Genomic DNA, 20,808 nt, shown 5'->3' on the forward strand with positions numbered 1-20,808 from the left:
AACAAAAAGAGTGTAATGGGAGGAATAACACTCAAGAGAAAGAATTTGGTATTGAAGCACTTACGCAAACTTTATAATAAGTAATAGAATTTAGATTTGGCATTGTGTTATATGACGTCATTTTTCTACTTCAGTAAATGATTTAAAAAAAAATCAGAATTGTTCTTATTTTAAGAAGATTTTTGAGTTATGGTTTTAGCCTTGGAAGGATTAAATAATTTTTTCCTTATTTTTTATTCCCGGAAAATGTTTTTTAGATTTGGCAATATGTTATACTGACATAATCTCTTCTTAGCGTGAAATAGTTTTAATAAACTTTAAAATGTTTTCAACGGAGATTTTTTTTCTTTTTTGCTTTACAAAGGTCAACAATAAAATTGCTTTGTAAAAGTACCGGAATTCAGTGTGGTGATACTTTTTGAAGTGAAATCCATTTTTACCAAAACATGTTACGGAACAGAAAATCTGATATGCTGTAACGTTATAATAACAATTACAGATAAGTCACTCAATCACTCTAATAAAATAAATATTACTGTATAAATTACGGTATAATATTTTATGGTAGAAATTGATTTTACGGTAAAATGAATTTTGAGAATGGTGCATGCACAGTGACGGTGTTTAATATCGGAATTTTATCCGGAATTAATTTTTTACAGTATGGAATAACATCATGTATTTTTTTGAAAGTTTATTTACATATAAAAATATATTTTCAAATTATGAAAGTCAAATATTTTTTATTTGTCGGCGAGTAAAACAAGAAAACTACGTCGTATAAACCTATAACATTTGCCTTGCATTTTTTATACTAAATGCTCTTAAAAAGCAAAAATCTCTATTTTTTTAATGAAATTTTAATTTTTATTGGAATGTTTAAAAATAATTTTTGATTGCATTAAAATATGCGAATATGATTCATTATAAATATATTCTTTAATTTTGAGTCTTTTGGATGTATATTTTTTAAGTAATTTTTAATTATTATTAATTTGTATAAGAATAATTTTTCATTCTTTGTGTAGTACATACCTGCGGATTATTAGCTTGCATATTTTATAAATAAAAATTATTGTGCCCCAATTGTTCCATAAAATCCCAATAGCAAACTATTTATTTAAAATATTTAGTAGTCTCTACGGTAGTAGCAAATACAGGAAATATATAAATATTAAATATGTTCTTAAACAACATATATAAAATGCGTTGCTTTTGATCAGAGAGTAATGAATCCGAAACAAAAGAGTAATTTTTGTTTTGGTAGTGTAAACAAAGAGGAATAATAAAACCAGTCAGAAATTAAAATGAGCCAGTTCGAAAAAGACAATGTATCATACTTTGTTTCATACTAATACTAGTAATTCAAGTTTTTGTCTTAAACTAGCATATTGAATTATAAAAGAAATTCTCAACTTTATTATTCAAGCTATAAATATAATTAAGCAGTTAATTGAAATAAGAAAAAAAAATACTTTAGATAGTTTCTAGTCCACTGTGCATTACTTATGTGGTAATGGACTTAAAAAGAACTTTTACTGCTCTTTTTATTGAAACAAAATTGCATATGTTTTAGATATATTTAAAAAAGAATAATTCAATAGAAAAGATTACTCTTTATCCGAATATTTATTCTGAAATGAAATTAGTCAGTTATAATAGAAAAAAAAATATGGTGCGGGCTGTCAGAGATTTAAATTGTTTGAACCAAACACATAATTAAAAATTCTATAAATATTGTTTTATAAGCAGGTTATGAATGTGTGAGTAAACAATTGTTTGGTACTGATATTCTAAGACACATAAAACACAATAATGATAATCAAAATAATTGGAAGTATCAAAGTTTCTTTTATTTCTACACTGAGAAAAAAAAAGTATATTCAAAACTACCTGAATATGGTAAAAGTTACTATGTTTATGGCTCCATGGGAACACCAGAAAGTTTGGTAATTTTTCTAGAAGTGCTTTGGTAATGATTTTGGTAAAGTATGGTTTTATAATACGTGATAAAATTTGACAAACGTAGTAAAGCTCGGTATTCATATTATTATACATTAGAGCGTGACACAAAAGCATTTATTTGGTTAAATTTACTTTTCATTATTGTATTATTGTATTGTATTTGTCATTCCGTGCAATTTGGTTTTTATTACAAGAATTATGTCTTTTTTTCTAATTTTTTTCATTTTTCAACAGTAATGTTATTACTATAAAGTATGGAAATTTCATCAGAATTTTGTCTCTGTGTGCATTTAATAATTTGACACATAATAAACGCATCATTCATAAAGAGTCATACGATATTTTATTAAGACGCAATATTTTTAGAACGAGATTTTCTTGTAATAGATAAAAATAAAAACTAAGTAAATATTAGAAATAAATGAAATTGAACTTCAGTCATATTCTCTTTGTATCATTTCATAGCTAAAAGGAATAGTTTATTTTGAATATATATTCAAAGTAAATATTTATTTTTTAGAATGCAGAGATACCGTTATAACTCTTCATCAATTTTTATTTAAGCACTGCTCGTTTGTCTTATAAGAAAAGTTGGATTTTGAAACAGAATGTATTCTAGAAAAACTGGAACAGAATAATGCGTTCTAGATTTCTAGTAAATAAAAGCAGGAAAAGATTTATTTAACAGCATGAAAACTACGAAACAAAACAAAAAAATGTACCTTCATTATCTGTTTCCTAATAAAAGAAGCCGGTAAAAAAAATTCCGTGAAAGCATTTCCGCAAATAAAGGTATAAAAGGTAAACACTTCTATGATATGATTTTAGTATGTACTTTACCGAATAGCTTCGTGAAACCAGATGCGTAATGACTAGAGATATTTCCATGGAAAAGCTGGAAAGTAAAAAGAGAACAAGTAATGCTACACATTATTTATTTTACTTTTATACGCAGCAGTTATGCTCTTAGAACAAATAGATATTCGCCATAAATATAAATTGGTAAGAATATACTTTCTGAAAGCATGCGTTGCCACAAAAAATTACAGAGTTAAGGAATTCAGTATTTAGAAAATATTCTATTAAAAGGCTACTTTCTGGATGGATTTTCTGATATTTACATTAAATTTTAATTAATTTTGCAAAAATCTTTACATAATAAAAAAAACCTGAGAAAAAAAGTATGGTAAAAACTACCAAATCATGGTTTAACTTTTGCCCTGTTTTTAGCTATATGGAAACACCAAAAAGCTCGGTATTCTTTACTGAAGCTCTTTGATAATATTTTTTTGCTAAATAGTGTATAATATGTAATCAAATTTAGTAAATGTAACTAAATTTTGTTATGATAATTATGTCAATTTTATTAAAATACCTTAGAGCATGGCATGAAAATCATTTATTCGGTCAAATTTATTGTTCAGCTTTGTATTTATTTTATAACCGTCGTTGAACAGCCCACCCAATTTTATGGGTTTACGACTATTAATGTTCAACTACGTAGCCTTGTAATTTTGAACCCGATCCAGAAGACAAGGGAACTCCTGGATCGAGTATGGAGAGAAATTTTGCGTTAGTGGAGGAATTTTTGATGGAGCTAACCCGCTTTTGAGTTACTTAGAGAGGAATACCACGATAACCTCCCACGGTTAGCCTGACGGCAAGAGGACTCTAACCCATGATCCGTCTACCACTGAGGATATTTCACGTCAACATTGGGGTCGGTGCAAGTTGGCTGTGAAATTCGTATCGACTGGGACTCGAACCCAGGTTCGCCTCATTGGAAGACGAACGCTCTATTCCCAGAGTCATCGTGGCTCAGCTTTGGTAATAACGCAGCTGACCAAATTTTTTGGTAATAAGGACTATAACTTTGAAAACCGGAATTTCCTGTAAACCATTATCATGTGAACGGAAAAAGTACCAAACCAATGTTATACTTTTGTTTTATTACCAGAAATTACATTACCATACAGTACGGAAATTTAACTAGATTTTTTTTGGGTAAATGACTCTTATTTATGAAATGTATAGACTTCACTAGAACTTGCAGGCATTGTAAATTGTTTAAAGGTGATGAAAGTTCGTAGATTGAAATTACACGTTAAAAAAAGTATTTTCTTAAATATATTTTGTTGGATACGAGCGTATTTTTAAATTGAAATTTTTAAAATTATAAAATTTTTTTTCCGTTTCATTCTCCCCTACATATACGTACATGTGTTCTTAATTAATTAAATATGTGTAGTTTCTTTAGGATCGTTTCACGCATTAAATGTAGTTTCTCTTGAATTATTACACCGTTTGTAAATGGGTGGAAATTGGAGGGTTCCATGACATGAAGCCAATGGAACGCACTTCGAACGCCTTCATTTTTTAAAAGTACCAAAATATGGTACTATTTACCGTGTTTCGAGATTCTTATTGTTCTTTATGAGAACACTAAGAATATGGGAAATTTTCACCGAAGCGCTTTGGTAATCATTTTAGTAAAATTAGCAATAAAATATGAGTTTATAATTTGTGACAAAATTTGGTAAACGTAGTATGATTCGGCAATTTTATCATACTATAGAGCAGGAGTGGTCAACCTGCGGCTCGCAAGCCACATGCGGCTCTTTGAAGGATTATTTGTGGCTCTCCATAAATGTTCCCGAGTTCCCTTTTCATTTTTGTGCTATTATATTTTAAAACATTATTATCGTTTCAAAATGCCTTTTAAATTACTGAAGAAATATGAAAGACTAAATGCAACTTCGTTCAATTTAAGGTGAGTTTTCGATTTCCAATGTAATAATGGCACAAAAAGCATCTGTAGAATTAGAATTAATAGAGATGTAAGAAGATCAAGCTCTACAATTAAAATTTAAGTCGACGTCGATTACTGAATTTTGGAAATTTGTACCAGAATCGAAGTATCCTGAATTAAAAAAGGACACCGATCAGTATTAACTAACCAAATTTCAGAAAATTACTAAGAAGTGCTGTCACCATTTATTCACCAAATTTTAAGGAACTATCACTAAAAATAAAATAAATGTGTTTAATTTTTAATATTTAAATTCAATACACATATTTTGCACTTTTACTTATATGCCCTCAATAAACATAATTTACTTAAAAAAAATTCTTTTTAATAAATTTTTTGCATATCTTTTAAATACGTATTTAATTGCGGCTTGCGAAAAATTTCCAAATTTGAAAAATGTCTCAACTATCTAGGAGCTTGGCCACCCCTGCTATAGAGCATGGCATGAAAAACATTTATTTCGTTAAATTTACTTTGAAGTTTCGTATTTTCAATTAATACGTGGTATTATGAACTATGATTTTTAAGATTTGAATTTCCGGTAAACCGTTACCATATAAATGTAAAAATTTTGCTAAATGAAAGGCTTAAATATCGAAAGTGTTGGTTGTATTAACCAGAATTGAAGTTTTTTCCCCAGAAATGCCGCACATTATAATAATTTTACCAGGTTTTTTTCTTTGTGCATTTTAAAGAAAAAATATGGTCGCCACAGATTAATATATATTGCGTTACAATAAAAAAATCTTTTGCGTAACAATTTTTTTAAAACATTCTATTTAAAAAAAAGTTGTTTGCTTATAGAGACAAGGGGGATAGAATTTTGCACTCTTCTATTAATATTAAAATAGAAATTCTTTTACTCTTTAATTCCAACTGATTTTGCTGCGTTAGTTCCCAACTAGCTTTGTTTCAAGGAACCTGTATATTATAAATTGACATTAGAGAGATTTCACACTTTCACGCTGAGTGCTGCACGTCCATGGACTCATCTTCCTTGCAAGCGTAGTAAAACATGAAATTTGACTGATAGTACGTAACTACATACAGGGACACATGTTTAGATAGTACGTATATAGTGATTGCTACGTTAAAGTGCAAAATCTCTTTATTGTAATTTTTCGCGTTTTTCCAAAAGCATTTTTAGTAAAACACGTTAGGGATTAGGTAATAATTAATTGTAATTGTTTTTTACTCTAGTAAATTCAACAGTATTAAAATGCCTATATTCCTTACTTAAACTAAAATTTTTAATATTTTTTTTAAAAAAATATGTGCTTCTTTAGTTTTCTTTCTAGTTATGTTTCAGATTCTTCTGAACATTATATTGTCGTTTAATCAAACCAGATGCATAATTTACGTCAAAATATTATCAGGTTGACACTAATTTTATCATCCTTGCTTGACACTAGATAATTAATTTCAGTGATGTATTACTGAAAATTGATCCGAAAGTAGTTAATTTTGTTTCAACTCAAACAATTCATTATTCAAAGGAAGGGCATGTCATTAAGCAATCCAATGCATTTTCCTCTAATATTACACCGTGTTTTGAGTAATGAGGTAATTTTCAAACATTCTTTACAACTTAAACAAGTTAAATTAAAGAATTTTAATGTATTATTACTATTGATCTACTGATTGTTAAATCCATCCCGTACATGAAAAAATCACAATATTTGTAATTTTTAAAGTTCAGTATAATTTTAGAAATTAAGAACTTTTGGTTCTATTTTTCTGCATCTGTAAGCTAACATGTAAACATATAACATCAACATTTTGTCGCATGTATGTATTGTTTTCATATGTATTTTATTATGTAATAGAAGTTTAAAACCAAGCTATATTGAAATTTGCGGCAATAAATATGCATCGTTCTAACCTTGCAGTACCAATATGAACACAAATGACAAGGGAACTTTTTGATCAAATATTCCTTTGGGTAAATCTGGTGTCATGCAAAAATAAAAATCGCATGCTTCTAATAATTTAAAAAAGTTAACTAACATGTCACTTCAATAGCCTTGGTATTCGAGTGGGAATCTAATCTATTTTTGGTGAGTCTCTATACAATTTAAAAAATTGTATAAAGACTATTAATTTTATAAATTGTTGTTATTAATTTCTTATAACTCTCCACCGTTAACATATTTTGAATACCTAGAGATAATAAAGGGGATCTCTGACTATATAGCTATTGCAATCGTTAAATATTAAGTTGACATGTTTCAAGCGTTCAAAAACAGGGAGCGTTGAGACACGAGGACTGTTATTTTCTATTAATATATTTTTTAAGCGAATGAAGTTTCAAATCATTCCTCTTCTTGGTGAACTTTAATGTCTAAAATACGCCATTTCTTTTTATGCTTTTCACTAATGATGGCAGGCATTGCTGGCGTGTGTTCATGTTTCTTCAGTTATAGATTCCTTTGCATTTTCGAAATTCACCATTTTTATTGCCTAAATTAACTATTATGTACAAATTATAATGCATAGCAATTGCTTTTTTTTGAAGCACCATTGTTTCTTTGTTAATAATAAACATCCTTTTACAAAGAACTAAGGTGTCATCGCCTATTTGCTGCGCTCACCCAAACCCCAAAACTTATAACGCAGTTCATTGCAAATTGTTTCTCAATTCGAGCATGTTTCCCTCGTTTATAAGATATATAATAGTCTAGATTTGTGTTTAGACTGGTTATCTTTTTAAAAAAAAATATATGCATTGTATGCATTCAATGTAATCTGTGATTTTAACACATTTAATGGTAATTGAAAATCTCATTTAAAAGAATAATTCATAAAACTTTTTTATATGCACATCAGAGTTTAGAGATTACAATTAAACAGACAATTTAAAGTCATTATCATTCTAATCCAAACTCATAAAATGATAAAAATCAAAGAAAATGGTTAGAAAATGAAAAAAAAACATGTCTGGGAAATCTATGACTATAAAACGCTTCACTGTCTTGTGTTAATTATGAAGCATCAAACACGGACAAAAAATTCTAGTACAATTACCATACAGCATGATACGATCATTTCCGATTAAGAAAAGACATAAATCTGGTTAATAACACCAAGACATACGGTATTTTAATCAATAATTTTAACCCAAATTTTTCTGTTCATATGGTAATGGTTTACCAGAAATTTTAGTTTTCAAAATTATAGTTCCTATTATCACATTTTTAGCAAAAAATACAAAACTGAAAAATAATTTTAACCTAATAAATGGTTTTTATTCCATGCTCTAAGGTATAATGATAAAATTACTAAATTTTGCAACAATTACCAAATATTATCACACATTATAAAACATAATATCATAAACATTATTTATTTTACTTTATTATTACTTTAGTTAAAAAATCACCAAACGGTTTGGTGATCCCATAAAGTCAGAAATACGGTACATTTTACCATGTTCTAATAGTTTTAACCGTATTTTTTTTTTGAGTGATGAAACTAGAATATAGCTCTCAGCTATTGAACTTACTTCAATAAATAAGCATAATTAAGCAAAATAATATTAAACAGTTTGCTTATATCAATTGTTAGCTTTTAACCTTTCACATTTCTGCCCAACCTACGGTTCAGTTTATATCAACGTAACTTATTAGTGGAACGAATCCTCATTTAGAAATACTTTAGCTAATAAATTTAATCGTTCTTGATTTCTGCAGCTCACTCGCTTGAGACTTTAGTTCTTTTAAATCTATGAAAATACGTATTAATTTATATATAATACACATTGGTCTTTGCATTCGCCTCTGTATTTAACCAGTATTTATTTCAGAAGATTGTGTGCGTATCATTATAATTGTATACATGAAGTTAAACTAGTTCTACTGCTTTTGCTGAATTCACTGCAGGGACTCTAAGGAATTTTAGTTTAATAATTTCCAATTATTTTGGAATAGTAAAAGTTTTCTTTTCTATATGTGTCAGAAATATGTTAAGAGCATTCCGCCAAAATATTTAAACATTAAAGGATAGATAGTGTTAAAACTATTTTCAACACAGCAAATTAGATTAAAAATAGCTAAAAACACCAAATTTTATAAATTACATTGTTAATAATTTTTTTCCTATTTATAAAAATATTTAGGTACTTATTTTTTCTGAAACTATAAAACATACTTTATTCCTCAAAATATTTCTTCGCATTTTAGTTTTCATAATGCTTTCGGTGTAGTGTATAACCTAAAAGTTGGGTTGGAAATGTCTAAAAGTGAAAGCTTTGAGATTTTACTTATTTCGAAGTAAATCTTTTCGAAATCAGCTTATCAAAAACTGGATCACGGTTTTCGCGACTTCCGCACGGAAGACAGATGTGTCAGAATTTGTGGAGAAATAAACTGACTCGTATTTTAACCGGAAAGCGTATAAAATTTATTTTGTTAGAGTCATGAAACGGCATATAAGATACAATTTTTCAAATATATTTCTAATTTTTTCGCTTATATACAAATTTTTTTACACCTCTGCACTTGCTAATAATATACGTAATTATTCAGAAAAAAATTAGTAGGGGAGAGTGGTGTCAATTGTAACATTTTTTACTTAAATATTTTTAACTAACAAAAAATCCAATATATTATTAGTATTAATTGACAGACGAGTAATGTAGACTATCCTCTACCAGAAAAAAAGCACCTTATTTTAAATGTTATTATATTAGTTATTAACAATTTTTGACAGTCGTACACTTGTTACAATTATCCCCACTTACGGGGTCAATTGTAACAGTTCATTAATTCAACTAAAACGTAGTTAATTATACATATTATATCATAGTTGTGATATATTTTTTTATTGATCAAAATAGTAGTGATATTTTAGGAGTAAAAATAATAATGAGCAGAAACCTAAAGGGTTAAACTTTTAACTTTAAGGGATTAAAAATTTTAATTTATGCTGTGAAAGGTGACAAATAAAATAATGCACATGCAACATAATATAAATGATATAAGAAACTATTGGTGGTTCTTAAAGAGTTAAGTAATGGTTTGCAAACATAAGATCTTTTATTTTTAGCTGTTACAATCGTCCCCTAGACGCCATTACAACTTTATTTGTTAAAAACAATGTTAGTTAATTAACAAAACTATTTTTTTTGTTTGAAATGCTAATTAAGGTGTCCACTTACATACTCGGTTAATAATTTTTATTTGTTTAAACAAAATTACTATGTTACAATATATTATTCTAATACCAAAAAAAGTACTTACGTAGCGTGAAAATATCTTTTTTGATGCAACTCTTTCAAAAGTACATAAAAATGGGTGCCAGCAGGGGTGTACATGAAGATTTACCTTTTGCGCCACCTAGGAACTAAATCTAGAACCCGACACTCGAAATTTTTGCTCTGTTACAATTGACCCCACTCTCCCCTATAAATCGACGAATTAAAGTATAATTAACGTTTCAGAAATGAAAGTTATTTTCGAAGTATAACGAAATGTTTAGATTAAAAATATTTTTTTAAAATTGTTATTTTACTTTAAAATGAGAAATTGTAAGTTATAGAGTAGACATTAAAATCAGAAAACGTAAATTTTTAATACACTTTTAAAGTTCAGATTATCATTTATTCAATTTTATGCATTCATTCTTGTTATGCGTGCAACTAAAAATCATTTAAAATTTATTTAGAAGTTATGTACATCCAACATGATAAATTATTAATGCATTTTACGGCATCAAACAATCTTCCCAATTCCATCTCAATGCAATGCATCATGCAAGTATGTATAGAGATCGGTGTGACAGCAACTTTATCTTCACTTATAAATTGTTTTGAAAATTTCTGTTTCCGAAGTTCTATTAACTAAGTCATTCTTAGTTCAGTAGAATCAAATTCACAAGCAGGTATGTACTAAGAAAGATATGAAGTCAGCAATTTTATTAAATTTAAAAATAATTGAAATTTATTTTCTCTGCTTTAAGTTTTTAATTTGTATAAAGCTAATCTTTAATTTGATACATCGTTCTTTCATATGGATTTACGTGGACGCTAGATAGGTTAGGAATAAATTATCTGTAAACTTTGATATTATATACATCGTTCTTCCATGGATACATTGTTCTTTCATTTGAATTTACGTGGACACTCGATAGGTCAGGAATATATTATCTGTAAACTTTGGAATTCTGGAAGAGAAGAGTTGCAGAAGAGTCGAACCAACCAACAACTCTTGCAGAAGAGTTGGAATTCTGATGAATTCATGCAAGAGTTTTATTTAAAAAAAATACGTGTTTTAAAGGTGTCATATTTTTTGCTAGCCAAAATAAATGAAAAAAATATATAATGAATTCTTTAATGCTCTTTTCAATTATTAACCTTTTATTTCTAAATCAAAGGGAAGAAGCTTTAGCTAAAAACACAGTCAAAAGTTCTCCAGATGCCTAGATTGTACGCTAATTAAAATATCTGATCACTGTCACCAGTTTAACTGGAAAAAAAACCTACATTTTTATTCCTTGTATTTTTAGACATTTTGCAGTCAGCTCATATGCTTTTAGGTTAACTAGAAAATATGTAAATAATTCAACCAGTCAGAATTTCCATAGGCTTAAGAATGAGCTACTTTCTCAGAGTCACTCTAAATATGGAGTAAGAGCTTGTCTTAGCTTTATTCTTTCTGTAATTTGAATTCTTTTTAACATGTTTCTCGGTTTATTGTAATAAGCATTCACCTAAGCTTATTGGAATTAGTCTTTACTCTAGGGTATGATAAAAATAGGTCAATATATATATATATGTAGTTGGGCAATGGAAAGATTGCAGTAGACCTGAAAACTATCAGAGAGATTAAAAAATATTGGGAACATTTGCATTTAATAAGGTGTATTGCAAAATGTCAGTGGTTGGTGGTTGGATTATTCAATTAGATTACGACTCCTATACCATGAGCTTATTAAAATAATTCTTTCAAAAATCCTTTCTTGAAATAATTGTTTTTTTACCTTACAACCATTACGCTGGACAGACGTTAAATGTGTATTACTTGAGATTAATAATGAATAATTCCATAAGAATTTTACAGTACGATGTTACCTTTGTTTGAATTTTACTCTACTGTATGCTTAGGTAACAGTAATAATGTTTAATATACACAGTCCAGTCACATTAATGTGACTACCTGTTAAAAGTCAGAATAACCACCTTTGGCAGAGTGGACCGCTGTGAGACGTGCAGGAAGAGAGTCAGCTAGGTTTCTGAAGGTGTTCACTGGGATGTTGAGCCATGCCGACTTCAGTGCCATGGCCAGCTGCGCTAAATTACGCTGTTGAGGATATGTGGCGCGAGCAACCCGATAGAGGTGGTCCCACAGATTCTCGATTGGGTTTAAATCCGGAGAGTTTGCTGGCCAGGGAAGTACGGTAAACTCATCCTTGTGCTCTTCTTACCACGCACATACACTGTGAGCTGTATGACACCTCGCATTATCCCGCTGGTAGATGCCATCATTCTAAGGAAAATCATTCGCATGTAGGGGTGGACATGGTCCACAAGGGCAGATGCGCACTTGTGCTGATCCATCGCTCCTTCCACAATGATGAGTGCACCCAGTGAATGCCAGTAAAGCATTTCCCAAACCATAATGCTCCCTCCTCCAGCCTGGATCCCTTCGGCAATTGTTGCAGGGTGTTTGCTTTCAGACGTTTCATGCTGTATATGCCAGTGTTCATCCGTCCGATGGAGCATAAAAAGTAATTCATCGAATAAATCCACCTGTCGCCACTCTGTGGACGTCCAGTTGCGGTACTGGTATGTAAATTCCAGCCTTCGTCGCCGATGAACAGCAGTCAGCATAGATGCATTAACCAGGCTTCTGCTACGGAGGCCCATACGCAGCACCATTCGCCGAACCGTTGTTGAGGATACACACTTGGTAGCCCCTTGGTTCATCTGGGCGGTCAGTTGCTCAACAGTTGCACATCTATTCACCCGAACGCGTCTCCGTAGCTTTCCTTCGCCTCTGCCATCTATAGCCCGTGGTGCGCCGCATGTGGCACGCCGCTGATTTTGGATAGTGCCATTTTACCATGCACGGTATACTTTCAACACGGTGGTATGAAAACAGTTCACAAAATTGGCCGTTTCCGAAATGCTTCCACACTTGATCCGAAAGTCAATAATCATACCCTTTTGGACGTCAGATAAATCGCTACGTTTTTGCATTACGCCAACGGTTGAAATGCTTTCCGATGCCCTAGGACATCCTTTACATGCACTCTACTGTAATATGCTGCCACCTGCCTTCTGTGATTGGTTATTTCACGTTGATGTCGAAGATAGGTGGTGGTCACATTAATGTGACTGGACTTTGTATGACTGATAAAAAAGTTAAAGGGATTATCGAAAATCAATAATCCTTTATTTTTCTTTATTTTGAAATACTTTTGTATTAACTGTAATGCACTGCTTAAAAAGCGACAAGTTATTATTATTCCCTTACAACAACACCAGCACGTGATCCTACACATATGCCACCTATGGGCATCCATAGATCTGAGAAAGTCTTGACCAAAGACACAGCCCTTCACAGAATCCTCAGCCATTCCCTTATAACAATACAACTGCAACCTAAAATGACATTTTTTTTACGCTGTGCTAAAGTGCGTTTGACGAGTTAAAATTTAGAGGCGTCAAAATATAATTTTGAGCACATCTAGCAAATGTATGTGAAAGTAAGTCTTAAAAATTGGATTTGTGAATTTCATGAAGCTTTAATGTGGAAAAGTTTCTTATTGTAATAAGGCCTCAATTCTCCAAGAAAATCAAACTTGAGATGGGTAGTATTATAAAAAGGGAACATTATCAATGCAGTAGACAAAAGAATCCTATTCCGTTTAAAAATCTGAGTTCATAGTTGTAAATAAAATACAGAAACCACATCAAAAATCTGGATGGTTGGATGAGTAAAGTACAGGTGGAACACGATGCTCAGCTATTTTCACATGGTGATTTCTGGTTTGTTTTGTCCTTACAATATGAATGAAATGAAAGCTACGAAAATTTGGTAAACTTATGTCTTATTCTAAAACATTGCAAAAACGTAAAAAATTAATATATTTATCAGAATTTAATTTATTTAGATTATTCAAACTCTCAAAGAAGTATAAGAAACTGAAGCGTGTATGTCTAGAAGTTTTGATGAAGATAAAAAATTAAAAAAAATAGACGTGGCTTTTTCAAGGTTTCATTAATTTTATGTACGATGCGTGAACAGAAGACACTAACTTAGTTTTAAAAATAATTATGCTGTTTTTATTCCTATTACAATAGGCAACTTTTCCGCACTAAAGCGTTCCGAAATTCATTTTTTGCCGACCCACTCTGATGTTCATGTTGGGCGTTTGCCGCGTGGAGCGAATAAAATAAAATGTGGTACAGCACGGAATTAAAAATTAGATTCAACCCGCAACACTTTACAGCTGAATGATAGCTGCTGTCTAGTTGAATGAATCCTTAAAGGATGATGATCATGCATTAAAAGGTAGAGGAATGATGATATCAATAATGATTACGATGCCCAAGGGCTTCTAATAATTAGATGAATAATTGTATCCTCTTTAAGTGAGATGGGGATGGAATCCATATAAGTTAACATTCAATGACAGAAACTTCTTTCGAGCTCTATATCTTACTTCGGAATAACTATTGGATTTCTTGGATCAATTAATTTTAATTACCATTCGCTGGGATGGCCGTAATATGTTACCATGTTTCACTGCAGCAATTGACGCAACTTTCGATGTTTGGTTTAATTGAATCACCTTGTTTCTTCATATTTAGTTAGATAAGAGCATTGGTAGTTTCTTTAAACATTTAGGAATTTTTGTACGTTAGAATTCTTTTTCTAGATGCAACAGTTAAAAATTCATTGAAATTAAAAATTTGTACTTGATAACTCTATTTATATAAATTTTCTTATATTTCACCATTGATTCAGATTGATCTCTTTTAAGCGTTAATCAATGCAAAATCGCACCTTAAATAGTTTTGGAAAAATTAGGTATCATGATGCAGGTTGTAAGTAAAAAAATTAATCCATTTAATTTACAACACGAATTTTTACAGATAGTACAATTACTTTTCAGGTCTAAATGTAGACAAATATTAGGATCTTGTAAGTGTCATGATCATGTAATATCAAGTGTCATGATCATCAGTATATGTAAAATCTTTAAAAACAAGTATTTTTACAACTATATTAAACATTGTTATTTTTTACTGATAATGAGGAGTAATAAAAAATATTATTAAAACTCTGATATAACTTAAGAAGGTAAACGAGGAAAATGTATCAATGGAATATGAGTATCTATTTAAACCCCTTAACTGTGTTTTTATTTAAATTGTCATAAATTTTAACAATTTGTTTAAAAACAAATTGTTGTATCATTATAATTGTATTTTTTTTAAAAATCTGGTATTTTTGTGTTAAAGTAATCCATTTTCATACTTAGTCCTAATCACTTGTTTTCTAGATATTGTTTCCTAGATTAGATATATTCTTCTAATCTGGAAAATTTCTAATTTTTTTTTAAAAAAGGTGATTTATTATTTAAAAAATATTCCAGATTAATTTTCATATTATCAAACTGTTTGAAATATTCTAGGAGGAAGTATTACCCTATGATACAAGCCAATAAAATGAATCTTTTCAGCAATCTTTTGTAAAGTTATAACTCGTAAGTTAAATACTTGAGTTTCTTAAATAAATAGAACTAGAAAGCTAACGAACAAAAATGCTTATCATACTTTAAGGAACGAGAAGTTTAAGCAACTAGTCGCTAATCATATTACGGAAGAGAGAACTGTTTTCAGTGTCTTTAGAACCTTTTATTCTGAAGTCATTTACAATTGAAAGAGAAAGTAAAGGAATTTATTTGAAATTAAAAATCAGTAGAAGTTCATCTTGCGAATACTCAAATAAACTTAGAAATCACATTATAAACTCACGACGAGTTGTATAGTTTCCATAAAATTATAAAGTTTTATTTAAGTAATATTTAAAAATATAAGTGCTTAAAAATAATTAATACCATTAATATCATTATGTCACTAGACAATGTAAGAATAAAGAGCAAAAGGTAATTATTTCATTTTGCTTTTTAAAAACCCAAATTTAAATTTTAAAAAATGCGTTTTCTTAATACAGATAAAAATAATATTTCATTGGAATATTTGTTTACTACACTGTTAGAATTTTTATTTAAAATAATTATTGTTTATCTAAAATTATGGTGAATTAACAGGTAGCATTCTGTTCCTCTAATTAACTATAAAGAACATTTTTTCCTATATGGTTTTCAAACCATTTACAATTAGTCTAATTATAAGACCATGAAACTATACGGTTTTCCAACCACTTACAACTAGTATGGTTTCATATAGTAAAATGAATTTAACTGGACATTGGTGCTAGGCATTTCTTTAGGTAATGAGCATTAGAAAGTGTAAGATACTGGAAAAACTTCATGCGTTTAAGGGAATGGAGGAAATATTGCAATGTCAACAACTAGAACCTCCGTTTTGTCGGTCATGATACTGACCGATTAGCCCTTCCAGCTATAATATGCACCCAGTGGCAGGGAACCAAATGGCTTCATTAGATTGTCCTAGATGGGATTATAAAATACAGATTGATAACCTTTTTAAGTGAAAGCAGTTCATAAATGGATTTTTCTTCAGAGTAATAGTTCGAATACCATTTTATTTATTGTTATTTAACTGTGTTATTTGAATATAGTTAAACAGAAATTAAATAGCTTGTTATTTAACCATTTTTCGAGAAATTTCTAACAGTGTACTCTTTGTTTATTTGTTAACATTGCAGATATTTTATGAGAAAATAACACATTAAGTGTCTGAGATATACATAAGCAAAGCTTGCTTTTAATGTATCAAAAATAAAATATTGTTCTTCATTAAATAAATAATCACAAGATATTGAAGAGGGAAGATATTACTAAAACATCATTCGAATGGAAATAACAGTAGACATGTTTCAAGCGCTGAAAAACAGGTGCCCATTTTTCAAGAATAGAACTGGGCTTGAAAATAGGTGCCAGGTCTTAAATGCTTGAAACATGTGAACTGATATTTCCAACTTGAATATTTTTGAAGTAAATGAAGTTTTTAAATTAGTAAAAGTGATTTATTGTTCAGTGAAATTTTCTACGTTACATGTTATATATTTAATTTTGGTGGGACAGAGATGAGGCAGTAAGGTTTGCAAATAATATAAAAAGTAAATAATAGTATAATAAATAAATATTATAATAAATAAATACACAATAAATAATATAATAAATAAATACAAAATAAATATTATGAAATGAAATATTTTCTTTGTTGAAAAACTTACTATTTCATACTATTAATTTAAATTTTACCTAGTTACTTGGTCAACAAATATTTTTATTACGGAACGAAGTATTAAACTTGGTAAAACTTGGTTTACAAAACGTTACAAAAATTTTCTTGCTAGTAATCATACATATAGAATCATAATGTGAATATAATTAATTCAATTATATAATATTAAATGAGGTTTGTATGTATGTATAATCAATTAATGTAACTCTAATAAATAGATAAGAATTTAGATTTTTGGTGTTTTGTAAGAATAGTATTTAGTGGGTTAAAATTTTCATTATTAATAAGAACGGATTCTATAAGCATTAAATACATTAAAATTAAATTAAATAGATTTTAAACAGAATAACGCTTCACGTAACTTAGCAAATTGACTCACGTTGTTCTTGGCCCACTCCTATATTAAAAAGGAAGTAATTTATTTCATTTTTAGTTTCGTAATTTATTAGCCTCGTTTAATATTTGCAAGATGTTATAAATAAAAAAGTGAAATTAAATGTTATTATAGGCGTTAATAAGTATTGAAGCAACTCTGTGAAAGTGATGCATTTACAGTAATTTTTAATGAAGATCCTTTAGATAAAATGATTGTTGATATGTTATCGTATTTTGCTAGGCAATCTGCTACATGTAATCATACAGTTTTATTTATCGGGAAAGATTAAAATAGTAAAAAATAAAACAGAACTACTCACAGTGTAAGTAAAAAAAACATATGGGAGCAAACATTTTGAAGTAAAAGTACTTGGTCCCTCAAAATACTTAATACAAATTGTTACATCTGTGTAGTAAGAAGTGAAACAAAAGTACTCACAGTGTGAATAAAAAGAACATATAGGAGCAAAATATTTTGATGTAAAAATACTTAGACTGTCAAAATACCAAAAATAATAATAATAACGATAAGTGTGAGAAAGAAGTAAAACCACTCTACTCACAGAGTGAATAAAAAAAAACATATAAGAGCAAAAACTTTAAAGTAAAAATATTTGCCCTCTCAAAATACTAAAACAATATTACTACAACTCTGAACTTATTAAACTAAATAAAAACTGGACATCGCAAGTATTTTTTAATTAAAGACAATTTTTTCCTTCAATTTTAGTAGAATAATCATCAATAAAAGATTATTACACATATTTACTTAGTGTAAATCTGTCTCTAATCCTTTTTGTCTTCTTCTTCCAATACTTTAAGAGCTTCTTAAAGTATAACGTGCAGGCCAAAATTGGGAGACATAATTAATACTAGATTGCCAAAGGAAGTCATTTTGACTGCTTTTTAATTTCAATTAGAAAAACAATGATGTATATAATGACACTATTTCTTGGAATTTTTGACTTTTTGGACAACATATAATTTTTTCATAGTTAATATTTACTGAAAACTTGTTACATAACTGCAGATAATATAAAAAATATTAAAAATTAATTTTAAACGAGTTTATTTATTTATTAGTTATTATTTCACAATCCAGTAATTTTGACTGCTTTTGGGCAATATAGGTATATACTAAGTTTCAGTCTTTCTAGTGTTAAATCAGGAAGTTTAAAAAATTTATTTTTAGTAAATTTTTATTTATTTATAAAAAAAGTTTTTTCCCTAGAGTTCTAATGCTGATTTTCACGAACATTTAGGACATTAATACGAAAAATCTTAAGTTAGAAAATATTTAAAAAGATTTCTTGTAGCTTAAAATAACTATGTCAAAATCTTGTTGTAAAAGGCCAATCAAGGTAAAAATGAATGCAAATTAAATATTTATATGCTAATGAAATGAGTAATACGAAGAACTTTTATATGCCTTTACAAAATAGGAAAACTTCTAATTTGACATAACATAATGAGAAACTAAGTTTATATTATCTGTATTTTTGTATTGTTTTCGGTTTTGTCTTGTTTATACATTGTATGGTATTTATATTTTAGTGTTATATAGATAGTGTATCAAATATATTCATTCTCAAAAGCATAAATATGAATTATGTATAACTAAACATGTGGCTAATGAAATTGTTTATTAGCACCAAATATTACAGAAACTTTTATTAACGAAACATCATCTTTTATCTCTTCTCTGACACATAATTTATTTATTATTCGTCTGGGAGTTTTCGCACAAGCTGTTACAATTTACCTATTCATTAATCATTACTTTTTTTGATTATTAATCTAGAATAAACACTTTTAATATATCATAGTAAATCTGTTTAATCAAATTAAGGAATATTTTACACTATCTGACATTTATCTACTTTTATTTTAATTTATTGTTTATTAGTTTATCATAGAAAAGGCTTCTAGTAAACATGCAATATGCAGTTGCAAGACATAATATAATATGGCATTCGTAGGTAAAGGTAAAATTATTTTAGATTAATAAAGAAAGTAAGTAAAATGCTTCATATTGTAAATAATTGCGTAAACGAATTTATAAACTTGAGACATAAATGTACAAATGACTTAAATTTATATTATATTTATTATATTTTTAAATATAATAAAAATAATGTTATAATTTAGCATTTATTAATAAATTTGATAGGAAAAATTCATATAAATAGTATAAGATGAATTATAACACATATTTATAGTAATAATTTCAAAATTATGTAAATAATATTTAATAAAGTAAGATTAAATAATTTTGCATACAATAATATATATATATATATATATATATATATATATATATATATATATATATATATATAATTCTCTTACGTGGCTCCCAAATTTCGGCTGTATTTCTTTTCCACCGGTGGCAACGTTTGCTTTGCTTTGTTTACGTTACTATTTGTCTTACACGGCGAATCGACCAATCATTGCCGCGAAAAATGTCACATGCCTAATGTAGCTGAGGTGGCTCAACATGTAGCGTTTTTAAAAACGGAAACTGAAATAACCAGAAAGCATCAATTGCGGCAATCTCATACTATTAAGCTAGGCAGAAGTAAGAGGTCTTTGTCGATAGATCTCAATTTCAGTATTTTGTCGAAAGCGCTTTTTTTTCCACGAATTTATATATTACGAATTTGTTTGACGATTTTTGATTTATATCACGAATTATACTATATCACATTTCTAATAGGTTTAACGAATTACATGTCATTTATTTGAATTCAAATTTATTTTATTGACTTAGTATTTACTAAAAAAATATATATTTTTTTTAAAAAAAGTTTTTATATGGATTTGAATTACTCTTTTGAATTCTTAAAATTTCGTGCATTTGCAATGTACCTTATTTAGTAGTGAGCGAATCGAGCTTGGTTTGCGAAGCAAACAATATAAGATTGCGTAGCAATTTTCGGGAGCTTGGCTTGCGTTAACGAACAGGGGGCGCAGTCCACTAGTATATATATATATATATATATATATATATATCGAACAATAAAACAAGACAAAAAGGATAAAAAGAGAAAACCGAAAATTATGAGAAATAAGAGCATTAGTTTTATTTACTGCCCATAAGCTGCAAGTATATAGAACTCATAAAATAAGTTAAAAATATTGAGAAAACATGGAAAAAATGAGGATCAATGAAAAGAGAAGAAAAACAATTGTTAAAACAAAATATTTTTAAAAATGTAAAAAAGAAATTAAATAATTAAAGACATATAGATTAAAGTGC

General features: G+C 28.7%; 1 protein-coding gene across 3 annotated transcripts in view; it reads right to left on the reverse strand.

The window, feature by feature from the left end:
- The window catches only part of LOC107441317 (uncharacterized), a 206,085-nt gene that overhangs the window by 100,655 nt on the left and 84,622 nt on the right, over positions 1-20,808 (reverse strand). The window contains exon 1 of one of the 3 annotated variants that reach the window (XR_015434914.1): positions 2,806-2,928. The exons of the other annotated variants lie outside the window; for them this stretch is intronic. The gene's annotated coding sequence lies outside the window, so the exon portion shown is untranslated. Of the gene's footprint in view, positions 1-2,805; positions 2,929-20,808 lie in introns of those variants that run through there. 3 annotated transcript variants of the gene reach the window in all.

Source organism: Parasteatoda tepidariorum, chromosome 6 (genome assembly GCF_982258835.1).
Source record: "Parasteatoda tepidariorum strain Cologne lab strain chromosome 6, Ptep-v5.0, whole genome shotgun sequence".
Taxonomy (NCBI): domain Eukaryota; kingdom Metazoa; phylum Arthropoda; class Arachnida; order Araneae; family Theridiidae; genus Parasteatoda; species Parasteatoda tepidariorum.